We start from the raw sequence: 12,077 nt of genomic DNA on the forward strand, positions 1-12,077 counted from the left end.
TAAGGAAACAATCCCATTTACCATCGCATCAAAAAGAATAAAATACCTAGGAGTAAACCTACCTAAGGTGGCAAAAGACCTGTACTCTGAAAACTATAAGAGGCTGATGAAAGAAATCAAAGATGACACAGATGGAAAGATATACCATATTCTTGGATTGGAAGAATCAATATTGTCAAAATGACCACAGTACCCAAGGTAATCTACAGATTCCATGCAATCCCTATCAAATTACCAATGACATTTTTCAGAGAACTAGAACAAAAATTTTAAAATTTGTATGAAAACACAAAAGATCCTGAATAGCCAAAGCAATCTTGAGAAAGAAAAATGGAGCTGGAGGAATCAGGTTCTCTGACTCCAGACTATGCTACAAAGCCTCAAATCAAAACAGTAATCAAAACAGTAAGGTACTGGCACAAAAACAGAAATATAGATCAATGGAACAGGATAGAAAGCCCAGAAATAAATCCATGCACGTATGGTCAATTAATCTACGACAAAGGAGGCAAGAATATACAATGGAGAAAAGACAGTCTCTTCAATAAGTGGTGCTGGGAAAACTGGACAGCAACATGTGAAAGAATGAATTAGAACACTCTCTAACACCGTACACAAAAAGAAACTCAAAATGGGTTAAAGACCTAAATGCAAGACCAGACACTATAAAAACTCCCAGAGGAAAACACAGGCGGGACACTCTTTTACATAAATCGCAGCAACATCTTTTTGGATCCGCCTCCTACAGTAATGGAAACAAAAACAAAAATAAACAAATGGGACCTAATTAAACTTAAAAACTTTCACATAGCAAAGGAAACCAATAAACAAAATGAAAAGACAACCTACAGAATGGGAGAAAGTATTTGCAAATGATGCGACTGACAAGAGATTTATTTACTTTTTTTTACATAGTATCTAAGCCTTTTGTACTATTAGTGCTTTTTCTATGAGGACTCAAGAGAGAAACCTTCCTTTGGCCTCAGTATCAGAAGTATGTTGTATTTCTCCCAGGCAACTAGTTTGTTTGGAGACCACTAATACCTTGTTTCATGTTTCGAACTTTTATAAGAAGTTCCGTATATATCTTTCATTTATGCACTCAATCATCTATTGAGGTTCCATTATATATTAAGTGCTCTCTCAGACATCATAAACACACAGATAAAGCAAGGTCACTGCCCTTAAGAGCTCAAAATCTGATGTGGAGGACAAACCAGGAAATAACAGAAAATTCCTTGCTTTTTAAGGCAAAAGCTCTAGAGAAGATTGCTATGGAAACCTTGGGAGGTGTATTTTTTTTTTTTTTTTTAAGGGCCTTTATTTATTTATTTATTTATTTATTTATTTTTTATTTTTTAAATTAATTTATTTATTTATTTTTGGCTGTGTTGGGTCTTCGTTTCTGTGCGAGGGCTTTCTCTAGTTGTGGCAAGCGGGGGCCACTCTTCATCGCGGTGCGTGGGCCTCTCACTATCGCGGCCCCTCCCGTTGCGGGGCACAGGCTCCAGACGCGCAGGCTCAGCAATTGTGGCACACGGGCTTAGTTGCTCCGCGGCATGTGGGATCCTCCCAGACCAGGGCTCGAACCCGTGTCTCCTTCATTGGCAGGCAGATTCTCAACCACTGCGCCACCAGGGAAGCCCTGGGAGGTGTATTTAAGTCACAGGCATCAGGGAAGGATTTTCAGAGGAGGGAACATCTATACTAAAACCTGAAGGGCAAATAGAAGTTAGCTGTTCAAAGTTGAAGGGAAAGTAGGGAGGTTAAAAATATAAAACTTTTTACCAGGAAGAGAAGAAGAAAAGTACCAAGTCCCAGAAGAAAGGGACAGCATGGAATGTGGAGGGAGCAGAAAACGTGTCTGGTGGGGGCTGGGTGCTGAGATGAAGGTGGAATGGTCAGGGGATTAGTTGAAGAGGGAGGAAGAGACTGGTTCCTAAAGGACCTCATATGTCTGACCAAGGAGGTTGGATTGTCCTAAAGTGAGTGCACCAGAGAACAACTAAAGAGTCTTAGAAAGGTAAATAACATTGTTTGCATTTTAGGAAGATCACTCTGGTGTAGACATTGGATTGGGTAGGGGAAAAGGGATTAAGCCTGAAATGCTGTAAACAAATTAGGAAACTAGGTCAATTCTCAAGTCAAAGATGAAAGTCTTAACAATAAAATGGGAGGGGGAGACAAATGGGAGACAGATAAAAGATATGGAATCTATAATGATTAGTGAGTGATTGGGTTAGGATTGGGTATGTGAATATACCATCCTGTCATCCTATGAGAATTATTAGCAAGTCTGGCCTTATATTTTTATTTCTGTTTGTATAACTTGGCTTCTATTACAAAAGAGTTGAACTAAGGCTGGCCTTATTACACACCCAGATACAAAGTATCTGGGTATCTGTATAAAGTAATTTTAGTTATTTTCAAAAGACCCACTTACCCAAATAAAATACATGCCCACTTATGCCTGAAACTCTACAATTAGAGCACCATTCCTTCTGTTTAAACTAGATGCTCTGCTTATAAATCATTTGCATCTCAAAGTGAATGAGTTTAGTATCTCTTTTCCTGAGGATATTAGGAGATTCGAAAGAGAACATGAGAGAATTTTAAGTTTGAGAGCAATGGAAGAAGGGTTGGGAAGGAAGTATATCACCACCAAGGAGAGGCTAAGGGCACAGAAAGAAGCAAGCAGAAGCTGTACTCTCCTAATAGGGTTCTTTTCTCCTGCCCTTGCCCTATTTCATTCTATCAATGAACAGCAACTATAGGCATCATGTTAGAACATAAATCAGGTAATATTACTCATCTTTTCAAAACACTTGAATGGCTTTGCATTTCATTCTGACTAAAAGCCAAAGTCCTTACAGTGTGGCCTCCAAGACCCTAGAGATCTGATTTCATCCTTTGGCTTGTTCCACCACCCCCTTCTCCATTACTTTTCTGAATCATCCCCTACCCTCTCTCTCTTTCACTCACATGCTGGTTTTCTGTTATTCTGTAAACACCCGAGGTACATTCCTGCACCAGGACATTTGCTCTTTCTGCTTCCTCTGTTGGAATGACCTAGCCCCAGAAAGCCAACAGTTTGCTTCCTTATTTTTTTAGAGTCTTTACCTATATTTCATGTTTTCATTGAGGCCTTCCTTGATCACCTTATTTAAAATCTGATCCTTTCCCCACACTCCCTACTTATTTTTTTCCATAATACTTACCATCATCTAACACACTATCCATGCTACTCACATTTTTTTATTGTCTGACTCCTTTAATGAAGCGTAATCTCCTTGCTGCACCCCCAGACATATACCCGGCACATAATAAAAGTCAACAAGTATCTGTTGAATTGAATTTCACATTACCAGAGGCCAGTCCTGTGGATCGGGAAGTATTTGCAAATCAAGAAACAGAATATCACCAAGTAAACCAGTAATAGAGTTGGGGTGAAGACACAGTCCATTCTTGGTCCATGACTTACCACTACACCATATAAGTTCTATTGTCATTGTCATTCTTTCCCCCATGATCCTCATACTTCATATAAAATTCCGACTGGATCAGGTCACTTGGGGGATCTAAGACATAATGTTTTTCTGCTCAATATATAGGCAGATTTCTAGAACACCCCTCCCCATATGCCACCTTTTTCTTTGACAACCTTGGTTCAAATTTTCTATGCTGGCCACACCAAGCATGTTCAGTTGACTCAGCTTTGCCATTCCCCAAGTACTGGGAAGACTCTTGCCAAGGGACTAACCTGGGGTGGAATCTGCCAGTGCTGTTCTCTCTCTAATCCCAGGAATGATCCCTACCTTTGACCAGGCCTTTGAGTTAGGACTTAGAAATGGGTCCCTCATCAGGCTTCTTTTCCCATCTCCAATCATGGGAAAGATTTCCTGACAAAGAGCACTGGTGGTCTAAAAGTTAAAATCAGGACATCCCACCACATTTATATTCCAGTTTTGATCCTCAGGCCATGAGATTATGGCAGGCCACACTTCACATTCCTTTCCCCTCATTACCAACTCCATCACAGACTTCATATCTCTGCTCAAATGACTCTTTACAGTGATCCCTAACTAGGACTAAGTACCCTATGGAAGTACCTGTCCCCCCATCACCATTACTTTATAAACATTTTCTCGGCCTTTTGGGATTTTTGGTAGCACTTCTCACTATCCGGACACATATGTGTGACACACAAATATACATATACTCATATATATTTGTTTACTTGTTTATCATTTGCTTCACCATAAAAATGTATCTTCCATGAAGGGCAAAGTACCTAGAATATTGTGTGATATATTTCTTCTTTCCCTACAGATTATATCTAGCTTTATATATAATAACTATTTTGATTGATCTTTGGGTTTCTCTCATCTTCCTTTTATCCTTGGAATCTATGGAGGGAGATGAGACTTAATAATTTCTGAGTATATATCATGGATTAAATATTGCAGTAGGTAACTTCATATCTAAATTCATTTAACATTCCTAGCTACTCTATAATTTAGGGTAGTTAAATCATTATCCTCATCTTCACCAATAAAAATACTGACATTTCTGTTTCACAGATGGAAAACTGTAAATTAAAAAGAAAATTCTTATCCAAGATAGTGGTAAAGCCAAATTTTATATTGCGATCTCAGTTCTCAGATGATGGTTATGTCAATGATGATGATGATAATGATGATGATGATAGTGATACAATATATTTCTCCAGTATTTTATATGTGTCAGACTCTTTGCTAGGCTCTTTATAAACATTATCTCTTTAATACCAATAAAAACAGTAACACTTTATACTTACATAATGCTAGTTTTGTGCTAGGCACTGTTCTAAACAGTCTAGGGTATTAACTAATTTAATCCTCCCAAGACCCTACGAAGCTGCAGCAGAAATTGCTAGCTGATCACCAAAATCATTTCCTTTTCCTTCTTGCCAGTTATCAAGACTGCATTCCCCAGTCTCCCTAGCTATTAGATGAGGGAGTGTAATGGAGATATAATCATGGATTGTGGGTGGAGGTGATACAAACCTCATCCAGGCTCAGGTCATAAGAATTACTCACACGATCCTTTCATTTTTTCCAGTTAGTGGAATGGACATGACCCCCAAGGCAACCTTGGAAGCCATGTGCTGAAGATACCCAAGTTGCCATCAGCTTGAGCCCCTGAATGACTGTGTGAACTAGAGACCCACCCCCACCCCCATCTCCACCCTATATTGCCTAGATCTGCATTGGACTGCTCATCTGTTAGGGTAAGCTGCAGAATTTGGATGGCTTCTTTCTTAGAGTAGTTAGCTTATTTCTGAGTTAAGTAGTGTTTTTATCCACATTTCATAGACGAGGAGACCGAGGCACAGAGAATTTATGTAACTTGCAAGTATAGTTGACCCTTGATTAACATGGACTTGAACTGCACTGGTACACATACATGTGGGTTTTTTCAATAAATATAGTACCTGTATTTTCATTTTACAAATCTTTAAATTAACTAAGTGTGGGGGAAAGTTTGTGCTTCATTGGAGATCACAATATGTGGAATCAAAAGAACTAGGGTTTGAGTCCTAATTCTATCCAAACTGTTTCAGCTTCCGGCCCTTGGGTGAATCGTTCATCAATTCCTTTGTTTTTGAGACAGAGTAGCAGTATGTGTCTTTTGACTGTGTGGGGATCAGCACCTCTATCCCCCACGTTGTTCAAGGGTCAACTGTAGTTATTATCATCCTTACTTTATAAAAAAGGAAACAGTCTCAGTGAAGTTGAGTATTTGGTTATACTATGTACGTCAGGTTAAGTTAATAAAACAGAACCCACATTAAGTTGTTCAATAAAGGATATTTAACATGCAGAACTACTCACCAAGGGGTTAGGGATGCTGAAAGGGCAAATAGGAGCAGTGAGGCAACCCAGAGCAGGAATAGAGGGAAGCCACCACCAGATCTAGGACTAGCAGGACAAAGTGTGGGTGATGTTACCAGAGCCCAAGAGCTAGGGTAGCCCAGTGTAAGCTAGAACCAATATCCTTCAATAACTGGGAAATATGAAAAAAGATGGAACTACAGCCAAGGTTCTGCCTAAAGCAGGGAGAGCGTGAGAGAAATTACCCGGATTCTCTCTCAATTCCAGGCTTCTCCCCGTGCCCTCCATTAGTTGATCCTAGCTAGAATCCAATTGGCAAAAGAGCATGTGAAATGCAATTTGCTTAAGCCAGTGACCTGCAATACAGAATAGAACAGGGGAAGCACAAGGAATGGATCTAAGAGCAAATAGGCAAGTAACCAGAATATCAACCAAGGGCTCACAGCACATAAATGACAGGTTTCAATAAACCTGTTTCAATAAACACATAAATGACAGGTTTCAATAAACCTGTCATTGAAACTCAGGCCTATATACCTCCCAAGACACATCTAGACCTAGTCTTTCTAATATGCTGTGCTGTCTTTCAAGTGAATATAGTTCTTTGTATGTAGTATATCTTAAATAAATGTTTCCTTTTATTGTTTGTACCTTTTAAAAACCATTTAGTTCATAGAATAGAATTTGTTTTTAAAAAAATAAGGCAGGAAAGTGATCGGCTTCCTTTCTACCACCTTTCCAGATAGTTTCAGGTAAACATTAAACAATGATATGGATGTCAGAAAATGTCACCACGATGGTAACAAGCAGCCCAGCATAATGGTAGTGAGCATGGGCTTTGTTGTTGGACAAATCTGGTTTTGAATATGTGCCAATCACAGTTACTGACTACATAGTATTGGGGATACAATTATTTAAATTCATTGAGCCTTAGTTCCTTGACCTTTAACATGGCAATACTCATACCAACTGTTCATAGTTGCATCCACAGCAGAATTCATGAGGAATACATTATATTATATATATAACCTCATTAAGTTCCTGACTTAATTGACTGCCATCAGTTAGTAGCAGCTACTGTTATAGCTGTAGCTGTTGGCAGCAGGTCATTCAGTAAGCAAAGACAGCCGGAAATGGGACGGAACGGAATGCAGTTTACAGCAAACCGCACTTCCTTCAAGGTATTCAGTACATTCAGTTAAAACTTAAAGGATGCAGAAAGTCAGGGTTTTTTTGCTAGATAGACTCCCTCAAGAGTCATGCTACGAACCCCTGGCATTTTGACAGATTTGAAAAAAAATATTTATTTTAGACACTGAAGCTTCAAAAATTCATTTTAGTTCACTCTAGTCATAGTACTTAGGAATAATTTTATCATTTGCAATGAACCCTCAACAGAAAATGAATTTCAAGTGATTATATTCTAATGGAACAGTACAGAAGTTTATGTAAGTACACTGAAGAGGTTATCAAGAACTTGTGTCAATTTATTATTTTGTTATTTTTTTCACTTGGGACTAGAATGCAATTATTAGCTAAAAATTCTCACCTAAATAGGCTTTTACTACCATGCCGTGGCAGGGATTCTCTATGTCAAATGAGAGTTTTAGGTGATAAATTACCTAAGATAGAAAGTAGATATGTGACAATTTGTAAGAATAAATTGACAGGTATACTTTTTCTTATTTTGATGCTGATATGAATTCAATCTTAATATTGCTGAGAAGTAGCTGCTGGAATCCCCAGGAACTAGTGAATTCAAGTCTGATTCCAAGAGTACAGAGGCATCATTATTAACTCCCTATTCTTTAAGACATTCATAGTCTCACCATCACAATAAATTATTTTGCCTTTAGGCATGCTGTTAGACATAAAAAATAATTTTCTTTTTCCCATTCTGCACTGTATTTGCTCGTGGGTTGAATTAAATCCACATGCCATTTTTGGCGTGCTCAAATACTGACCAAACTATAAATTTACATTTATCTACCCTGAACCTTGACCCACAGTATCTATCACTCTGAGGGCAAGGCCATTCTAGTTTAAGGAAGATAAAGACATAAGGGAAAGAAGAAGCAAGGGTAAGAGAGAATTTCGCAATACCCAGAATTTAGCAAGTCTGGGCAGCCCCCAAGCCAGTAGGACGTCCTCTGTACCTGTAGTCCTTCGTCAAATGGAAAACTTTAAAATGCCCCTAAAGACCAGCATTTTCCTACTTTTGATTTTTCCTTTTATTAAGATGAATGGCTTAGAGCTGGGTGTATGGTTAATTAGGGCTGCTAATATCCCCTCAAGGGAGGATATAAAGAAATAGTCAACACCTTCATAAAGTGGCTTCCCCACATCTCCTGTCTCTATAACTTGAGTATCCATTCTATTTCATTCCAAGTTCACTGCACTAATGTGCCCCCATTAACGAAAGAGAACAGAAATAGTATACTGTAGTAGACTCCTATGTATCATTCATTTATTCCCCAAAATATTTATTGAGCAACTGCTGTATGTCACGCACAGTCCTACGTTCTAGGGATGGATATAGCAGTGATCAGAACAGACAAAAATTACTACTCTCGTTGAGTTTGCATTCTACTGGGGGAAAGAGATAATAAACAAGATAAGTACCAGCATCACTCTAGCATTTATGAAAGCTCTGGGATCTAACTGAGAATTAATCTTTTGATGTATACAGTTATTCAAAATATCAGTCTCAAGGCACTTGCAGAAAAATGATCTTACTCGTTTGAATACTAGAAGTTTGACAGTAATTCATGAACATTTGCAGGACAATGTACTGCTCATTTCATGATAGAATTCTTAGAGAACAAGGTCTTGAAGGATGACTGGAAAATGTTCCCACTCAATCAGTGAGCTAGCCAACTCTGGACAGTCTTTCTTAGTCCTCTATTCCATTGTGACGCCTGGGCTCTTGCATGGCACTCCTCAAAGTGACCCTATCCATGGCTGGACCTGTCTAACCATATGATTTAGTGGATCTGACAGAACCAAGCCTGTGATGAGCAGTTCAGTTCATATGCTTGCTTAATGGCTCATGTCAGGAGCTCTGCTTTATCAGGGCCCAGTAGCATGGCACGAGCAGTTTATTGACTGGTATGCAGTTCACTGCTGCAGATGGCTTGACCTTGCTTCAGAACACTGGAGGGTTATGTTGTGATTTTTCTACTGCAGTTTGCCATGAACTCCACATAGCACCTTTTTTCCAATCACAGATATTTATAACACTATAGGAACTATCCGGATATATATCCCCAATGTAGCCTGTATCTGCTGAAGAGCTTTACTGCTCTAGGCTCATTAATAGCTAATAGTCTTTCTAATCGCTTGGCAAATGGGTCAGAGCCATATGTGTAGAATATGTGCTTCCAGAATGTAGAGTATTTACCAAGTGTTGTGCTTCCTTCTTAGTAGTGGAAAGTCCAAAATAAAATAAATTTGTCCCATAATGTAGAGGGGTTATTCTGGCATGCCCCAGAATACTGAACCTCTAAAAACTTTACTGATTTGTCAAGACACTAAAACTTCGTAAGATTTCTCTTCCAGCCTCTTCTTACATAGAGGAGTGTTTCTAATATACTTGCCATGTCTTTCTTATCTGGTCTTATATATATGATGACTCTGATTCAGTTAACTAAAATGATATTCTGTTCAGACAATCCAGGTCCCTTTGGATTATATTATGACAGGCCCAGAGAGTTGTCACAGCCCTGGGGCAAAATCATGAATGTAAAATGTTGTCCATCCCATGTGAACGCAAACTGCTTGCAGTCCTTCTTCCTGATAAAAATGGAAAAAAATGCATTTGCAACATCAGTGGACACATACCATGTCCTGAGGCAGCATTAATGTACTCTTGCAAAGATATCACATCTGGTACAGCAGCTGCAATTGGGACTAGTACTTGTTTAAAGTTATGATAGTTCACTATCATCCTCCAGGACCTGTTTTTTTGCATGGTGAGAATGGTGAATTAATTGGTGAATATAATGGGATCACCAAACCTGTAAACCTTAAGTGCATTAAGGTAGACAGTATTTCTACCATTTCCCTTCAAGATAAGGCTATTGTTGTTTTCTGTTGTTATTATCTTTCCTGGAGTGAAGGATTTCCAGAGCTTTCCATTTGGATTTCTCCCATAGAATAGCTCTTACTCCACTGGCCAAGGAACTAATATGGGAGTTCTGCCAACTACCAAGTAGGTCCATTCCAGTTAAACATTTGGGGACAGAGAATTAACCATTATGTGGATCTGTGAAACCAGTGGATCCTCTGTGAACAGGTCCTGGACCAGAATTCCATTTTTACCTGGACACCATATACTCCCACTCTTACGCAAGGGGGCTCTGATGGCATTGGGCCCCTAGACATCGATGTCAGTTCGGATTCTATGTTCAGTTGTTCTTGAAATGGCTGGATATTACCCTTTGTCTCAGCATATGGATAGCTAGGTAAATGACTGTAGATACCATTGAAGAAGAACAGAGAAAATCATTGCTGTGTACAATTACTGTGGTACTGCAGGGTCCTTCTTCCTAGAGATTCAGTATCTCCTTCAGTCATCGAGTTACAGGTTTAAAAAAAGTCTCATGTCCAGAAACCATGCAATGGATTGTGTCTTCTAATGGGGAGGTTATCATCACCTTCCTCATCACCCACCTTTGATTTCTTTTGTTTGAATAAAGTTAGCAACTCCCTTATTGGCTGCCCATTTATTTTCCCTTAGGGATGCCACGTTCTATTAATCATCACGACAGCTCTTTGCAGGTCAAGCTCCTTTCTATGTTATTCTGACCATTATGATAATTGCACTCACTTTGTTTCTCATGACTGAGTGTCTGCACCTGGTCTTTATTATTCTGAGGTCCTATCATCCCCATTGTTATCAGGCAAGCTAGTTCTTTAACAGCTTCTCCTGGTGTCAGTCTTGGCCTACAGCGGACAGCCACCACTGAGTTTCTCAGTGATGCTGGTGATCCTCTAACCTGTGTAATTCTTTACTCTAGACTTTCCCACCCACCACAGTTGGCTGGTGGACCTTCCAACCCTATAGTCACTCCAATATGCATACTTCTTTGAAACTTTGGATATCCTTTTCCACCATGGAGCCTTTCTACCCCACTTAGTGCAGGCCATTGCCTTCTCCAGACTTTCAAGAGCCATCCTAGCAGCATGTTAGCAACATCAACAGGATCTTTGCCTTGGTATAAGATCCTATATCAGGTGAGAGTATCCTTGCATTGATAAACACTCTTTATCCAGCTGACAGCCTATACAGTTGTTAACTCATGAATCTCGAGGTCTCCATGGGTGATGTGTCCATTCCAGTTAGAGGCAGAAAATTCATGAAGCACATGTAGGAGGTTTTAGTGGCATGGCCTAGGAGTTATACTAATCACTTCCACTCACATTGCTTTGGCTCCAACTCAATACATGACCACAGCTCACTGTAAAGGAAGCTGGGAAATATAGTTCAACTTTGTGCCCAAGAAGAAGAGACGAGTATTGCTCTTCGTGAGCAGCTAGCATTCCCTACTATAATAGCATAACCCAATATTCCCAATGTTCCTATGAACTATACTGCCCAGAGGACAAAGCTAGGTAAATGCACGCTCTATAGGACTTTGAACCTTTTGCTTATAATCCAAATGTAGTCCCCTGATGAGCCAATGTAGACCTCAGAAAAAAATGTGTTTTACCAATGTGATGTAAACCAAATAAAGCCTAGTAGCTTTCCTAGATCCTTTCTGCATAAGCCTAACTTCAAACTTGATCCTCTGTATATTCCAAGGAGAATGGTGAGGAAAGGCTAGAACAAGGAAGAGCAAGGTCGTCAATGAGAAGCAGCATATACAAGACAGGGGAGAGGGAGAGATGGAGAGAGGGAAATAGAGCAAGGGAAGGAAGGAAAAAAAGGAAAGGAGGAAGGGAGGGAGAGAAAGAAAGAAAAAGAACATTTGTTCCAGCGCTTAGAGTTGTTAGGCAACTCATATAAGTCCTTCTCAAGATTGAGTCCATATTCGCCATTAGCTGTATGAAAATGATTCAAAGAGGAAAGAAAGAAAGTAAAAAACCAACAGACAATTGCTGCCAGGGTCCAGAATGTTAAACTCCTTTGCTTAGTACAGTGAAAGCATCATCTATTAGAAATAGGATTCAATAAAATATCCTTTACCTTAATATTGACTTGTT

The sequence above is a fragment of the Balaenoptera physalus genome (assembly GCF_965194825.1).
Source record: "Balaenoptera physalus genome assembly, chromosome: 1".
Lineage (NCBI taxonomy): Eukaryota > Metazoa > Chordata > Mammalia > Artiodactyla > Balaenopteridae > Balaenoptera > Balaenoptera physalus.